This window comes from Hemiscyllium ocellatum, unplaced genomic scaffold (genome assembly GCF_020745735.1).
Source record: "Hemiscyllium ocellatum isolate sHemOce1 unplaced genomic scaffold, sHemOce1.pat.X.cur. scaffold_2027_pat_ctg1, whole genome shotgun sequence".
NCBI classification, from domain to species: Eukaryota; Metazoa; Chordata; class Chondrichthyes; order Orectolobiformes; family Hemiscylliidae; genus Hemiscyllium; species Hemiscyllium ocellatum.
Window position 1 is genome coordinate 79,759 of NW_026867949.1, and position 6,885 is coordinate 86,643.

Genomic DNA, 6,885 nt, shown 5'->3' on the forward strand with positions numbered 1-6,885 from the left:
ATGGGAGGTAACAACAATGACTGCAGATGCTGGAACCCAGATTCTGGGTCAGTGGTGCTGGAAGAGCACAGCAGTTCATGCAGCATCCAAAGTGCAGAGAAAAAGCCCTTCATCAGGAATAAAGGCAGTGAGCCTGAAGCGTGGAGAGATAAGCGAGAGGAGGGTGGGGAGAAAGTAGCATAGAGTCCAATGGGTGAGTGGGGAGAGGATGAAGGTGACAGGTCAGGGAGGAGAGGGTGGGGTGGATAGGTGGGAAAGAAGACAGGCAGGTAGGGCAAGGCCGGACAAGTCATGGGGACAGTGCTGAGCTGGAAGTTTGAATTAGGGTGAGGTGGGGGAAGGGGAAATGAGGAAACTGTTGAAGTCCACATTGATGCCCTGGGGTTGAAGTGTTCTGAGGCAGAAGATGAGGCGTTCTTCCTCCAGGCGTCTGGTGGTAAGGGAGCGGCGTGAAGGAGGCCCAGGACCTCCAATTCCTCGGCAGAGTGGGAGGGGGAGTTGAAATGTTGGGCTACGGGGCAGTGTGATGGATTTGTTGGGGTGTCCCGGAGATGTTCCCTGAAGCGCTCTGCTAGGAGGCGTCCCCAGTCTCCCCAGTGTAGAGGAGACCACATCGGGAGCAGCGGATACAATAAATGAAATTAGTGGATGTTTAGGTAAAACTTTGATGGATGTGGAAGGCTCCTTTAGGGCCTTGGTTAGAGGTGAGGGAGGAGGTGTGCGCACAGGTTTTACAGTTCTTGCGGTGGCAGGGGAAAGTGCCAGGATGGGAGGGTGGGTTGTAGGGGGCGTGGACCTGACCAGGTAGTCACGGAGGGAATGGTCTTTGCAGAAGGCGGGAAGGGGTGGGGAGGGAAATATATCCCTGGTGGTGGGGTCTTTTTGGAGGTGGCTGAAATGTTGGTGGATAATTTGGTTTATGCGAAGGTTTATAGGGTGGAAGGTGAGCCCCAGGGGCGTTCTGTCCTTGTTATGGTTAGAGGGGTGGGGTGTGGAGGGCGGAGGTGCGGGATGTGGACGAGATGTGTTGGAGGGCATCTTTAACCACATGGGAAGGGAAATTGCAGTCTCTAAAAAAAGAGGCCATTTGGTGTGTTCTCTGATGGAACTGGTCCTCCTGGGAGCAGATATGACGGAGAAGGAGGAATTGGAAAATGGGATGGCATTTTTGCAAGAGGTCGGGTGGTTGAGAGTTTACTGAGGGTAAGAATTCCCTTTGCGTGAGCTCTGCAGTAGATTTCCTTTATTCATGGAGGGCACTGCCTTCCTACTCATTACTGTATAGCTGTGACTGATGAATCAATGCCATTTGAATCAGTACATAAACACCCCATTTTCACAACATCTGAGATCTTTAGCACATTGTATCACACTCTTCTTTGGAGACAAATAAAATGAAACGGAGCCTCAAGGAATCGGAGCAGGCATAGGCAATTCATCCCTTTCAGCTTGTTCCCCCATTCTGTCAGATCATGGCTGGGCCAACCCAGGCCTCAACACCTCTTTTATGCTTGATCCGCATAGCCTTCAACTGCTCAATATTTCAAAACTCTATCTACCCTTTTTAAAATAATTTGAGATAGAATCATAGATTCCCTACTGTGTGGAAACAGGCCCTTCCGCCCAACAAGCCAGAACAACACTCCGAAGAGTAACCCAACCATTCCCCTCCCACATTTAACTTTCACAAAAGTTTGGGTGAGAAAATTCTAGCCATTCACTGAGAGAAAAAAATCTTTACTTTTTCTAAAATGAATGTTCCCTTGTTTGAGACTTCACTGGTGCTGGAAGATCTAGTCAACGTCCACCCTGTCAAGCTCCTCAGAATCTTGTTTCCATAACATCATCCCTGCTTATCTATTCTTGATAGGTCAACCCTTTCATGCTTGAAGCAGCTAAGTGAATCTGTTTTGAATGGTCTCCGATGTTGGTTTATCCTTTATTAAATATGGGAGCTAACATTGTATACAGCACTGCAAGTGAGGACTCAGCAACAGCCAGTGTGGTTAACCAATCCTCAATCCATGCTAATGCATTACCCCGATACCATGAGCTCCTCAATTGTGCAATTCACTTTTATGTAGCTCCCTATCATTTGCATTTTTAAATTCCAAATACAGAACATCATTGGATTGCCCTGCTAGTTATCTCCTCAATGAACTGTCGCAAATTTGTCAAATATACTTTCTCTTTCACAAAACCCAGTCTACCATGTTTAATGATAAGCTTTTCTAACTGTCCTGCAATTTCTTACTTTAATATTTGACTCTGTGGATTCTTTCAGTAGATTTGCTAAGTATGATTCCCCTCTCTTAAATCCATGCGGACTCTGTCCAATCCTGTCACTGTTCAGTAAGAAACTTGAGTGTACTCCAATATAGTTAGTAAATGTATCTGTAGTTATTTCTAAAAATTGATTACTTATAAATGCTGGACCCAAGCAACATCAATGAATTTGTGACTCTGAGTTTGGGTTATTGTGTTTTTTTACTGTTAATTCCTTTTCGTACTGTGTTATGCAGACAGCACCAAGTGATCACTCTGAATTGTGAGTAACTTTGATAATAATATATTTTAAAAATGACATCCCAACATGCTGCCTCCGTGCAAGGAGGATTTTATTCAATAGTTTGCAGATAAAACTCAACAGAATTTTGCTACAATTTGGCCAGACTGCAAGTTACACCAAAGTAGGAGTGCCTCACCTTTAGAGTGTTCCCAGATACCTTGCAACTGCAGTATTTTGGTTTGCACTCAGCTATATGTTGTTCTCACTTGCTTCTTTGTGAAAGATTACAAAATTAACTTGGATGAATGAAGTTATGTTTTCTTTCATCAATATTAGGAGAAAAAAAGTCTGTATTTCAAGTGCTGATAAAGTAAAATAAACTGATAATCAGTAGAAAGGGTTTAAGATTGATAGATTCTTGTTGCCTCGAGGAATTAAGGGCTACGGGGAGAATGCTGGTAAGTGGAGTTGAAATGCCCATCAGCCATGATTGAATGGCGGAGTGGACTCGATGGGCCGAATGGCCTTACTTCCACTCCTATGTCTTATGGTCTGAGATGGATATGGAACAAATGCTGGCAAATGGGACTAGATTAATTTAGGATATCTGGTCAGCATGGACAAGTTGGACTGAAGGGTCTGATTTATTATATTGTACAACTGTGACTTCATTTTCTCAATTATTCAAGAAGTTGAATACTTCGAGGAGGAAAAGGAGAATTTATGCAGAGAATGCACTTGAAATGATGTTGAGGTATATCAAACTCACATTGTTTCATCACCTTTTCCTCTGGGTTCTTCAATGAACAAACTTGTTTTGTTCTCTGAATAACTATGTATCATGTGATTTGTTCTGCACAAAATATTTCGTTAGGATCTAGTGAATTATTAAGAAATGTTCATGTTTAAAGTTTAGGTAGCTTGATTGTGAATCTCATCTTGGCCTGAACACCACTTTCCTGCCAGCTCTCCTTAACTCTTCAACCCATTACTGATTAAAAATCTGTGTGTCTCTTATTTAAATTTACTTCATGTCCCAGAATCCAGTGTTCTGAGATAGGGAATTCCCCAGGTTCACCATTCTCTGAGAGAAGTAATTCCTCCAACTTTCCCTTCATTGTAAACTTAGGACGACTCATTGTAGATTGCATCATTTTCTCTGTCTCTACTTGGTCAATCCCTTGACCATTTTATAGACCCTCAATGATACCACCTCTCATTCTTAGGCTGCAGTGAATATGAATGTAAATAGTGGTTGTCGTTCAGCTTGTGGCATTTTGATAACTGTGGCAGAGGATGTTTGTTCAAAACTGAGCTCGACAGTTAGTGCTTTTCAAATAAGAAATAGTTGACGAGATTAAGTACATTAATATGTTGGCGTTTTGTTTTTAGGAAGACTTACTGTTGGGAAGATTTGGTTAAGGGAATATTGCAGTCAAAGCTGTGGGAGATTAACCTCCACCCATGTGCGCGGTAGTACACTGTGGTCAAAAGAATAAAGAGACCACTTCCTCTTTGGAAATATGTCCTTAAATAGGGCAGAGGGATCTGGAGATAGCAATGAGTCACTGGCAGCAAATGGCACCAGTTTGTGAGGTTACACAGAAAAGTGTATCATGGGTTTATTTCTGGGACGACAGAATGGAAATGTGTTTGATATGTGTAGAACCATGGACAGATCACCCTTGGAGCACTGCAAACAGTTCCGATCTTCATATTGTAATATGGATGTAGAGGCAGTAGGGAAGATAAAGAATAGTTACTGGAATTATATTCAAACTGAATTTGAATTCATCAAGTAAGATTGGACAGTCTTGTCTCATTGTAAAAGAGTGACATGGTCCAGTTACGTTTGATCGGGTAGACATGGAAAAGATGTTTCTGCTTGTGAATGTCAGAATCCACTGGATCTGTGGATATAATTGTAATCACTATTAAATCTAACCGGGAATTTGCAGAGGGCGACAAAGTCTTTACCAAAAAGGGGTTTGAATGTAGAACTTACTTCATCAGGAATAATTGAAGCAAATAACAGATGAATTCAAGGAGGAGCTTGGAATACAAGAAATCAAAGAAAACTATGTTGATGGGTTTAGGTTGAGAAGGAAGCCTGTGTAAATCACAGATACTGCGAACATGTTTTTGAGTCCTGAAACTATGCATCTGTGTTGTTCTGTGACATTTCTATAGGAGCAGCAGCGGCAGCAGTAAACAAGACAGCTCACCCTTACCATTCTTGGAGAAAAGCAGAACCTCTGGCCACACAAAAGGGAAATAGCTCTACTGAGGAGGTGGTTCAAACAGTGGCCAACGACTCAATCTGCAGAGACAGTGTGCCTTCATTACCTGGTGAGAAAGGTGAATTCTTTAACCAGAAATGGTGTTTTGTCCTTCCAATGATCTCATGACTTAAGCAGGGAAATGTGTCTCTTCAGTTAGATGATTTGAATCAATCAAATCTTTTGCTACGTTAGCACTCCTTCCCTACCCAAAGGATATGTGGGTCAAATAGGCACATGCCTTGCACTGCTTTAATTCAAGATTCCTTTATTCAGTCATGAGCTTCACCTATTCAATCCAAGTTCCTTGTGTTTCCCTGGATCTGTGGTTGTGCACAAGGAAACTTAAACAACGTGTGATTCAATATCAAAGTTGTGTTGAATCAATAATTGTAACCGCACTCTGCTCCTTGAGCAGATAGTTAATCCAAGGATTCTAGCTCAGCTCTTAACTTCAAGTTCAAGTTCTAAACCTTTCAGTGAGCAATGGAAAATAACAAAGAACAATGTCAATCATTTATTGTCTCTCCAGACATTGCTTCTGTTGCCACTGAATGCTCCCATAAGTTTGACGAGCCAATGACTAAAGATGAGATTGAAGAGAAATCCTTCCATTCCCTTCTGCCACCAGAGAGCCAACACCACTTTCATATGGGGAAGGAACGCAGCCAGCAGGATGGTTCAGATGAGGACGTAGTTCAGGACCAGTCGGCTTCTCTTATGGATTAGGGTGAGTGGTGTTACCAATTAGAGGGATCTCAGTGCTTGGAATAGTTGCTCCTCTCCATGGTCGAGGTACCTTGCCATGAGATTCAGATGGAGAGGACGAGGACCATATGGTGTAACAAGTGTGAGCCAACAGTTGAGCAGGGCCTGTGTTTCTGAAAAAAAAAGTGAGTCCCACTCGGTCACAATGTGCCCAGAGTTTATAAATCATGAAGGAGAATAAATACTTGACATTGTTAATCTTTGTGATCGAGTTCCCATATAGTGAAGACAACGATTAATATTTATTGGGATTCCTTGCTCCCCCAATCAGACAAACACAAGGCAAATGTGACTGTGAAAAATGTCACTGAATTTACACCTTTCTACTGTTCATTGAAGGTAATAAGATGCAAAAGATATTTTTGCAGAGGAATTTGATTTGAACAAGAGACATTTGTGCAGATAGTAAGAGGTATTCTAATTGGAAGGATATGTTTAGTGATATCCTGCACGGATCGATGTTGGAGCCGTAATTATTCACTACACATAATGAAAGGAAAGCCACATTCAACATTTGGGGCCACTCTGCAGATGACAGCGATTCCAAGTGTAGGGAGATGGAAGCACAGCATTAGAAAGCAATCTTGATGATTCAGTAAATGAAAAAAACAACGACAGATGAGTTTATGTCGGCAAGTGAGAGGTTGGATCAAAATAGGATATTTTGTGATTGGGAAAATAGAGAGAGAGTGGACTCCAAAGTAACTACGTGGCATTGATCCAGCTGTATAGTTCACGAGAATGTCTCAAACAGGTTCAGGAAAGTGACCAAGGGGTCGGTGGAATGTTGACATTGATCTCTGAAGAAGATGAGATACCAAAGGATTAGAAGTCATGCTTCAGCAAATCCGAACCTAGTTAGACCAAGCTGTCAGGGCTGGGCACCATGGCTGAAGGAGAGTATCCCTCTGAGGGGAAGTGCAGTGCAGATTTACTGAAGTGATACTTGGATTCCAAGGCTTAATTTAAGAAGAAAGATTAAACAGATAAAGTGTTCGAGTCAGAACATTGAGGTGTGATAACGGGGAACACTTTTATACACAGAAATGGATAGTTTGATAAAGTTCCACAAACGCGATTGATTGGAAATTATTTGCAAATTTTAAATTTGAGATTGGCAGATTTGGAATGAAAATGCTGAAGGATTATGGGACAAAGACAGGGATTTGTCATGATGATGAAGATGACCAAGATTTGGGTGAATTTTGGAGTAGGCTCACGAAGCTAAATAGCCTCCTCGTGTTCTGATGTTGATGTAACCGTGGCTCCCTTATTCTCTGCAAGTGCAACTCCTGTTGTGTTTTTGGTTATTTATCAGAACCTGGCAGC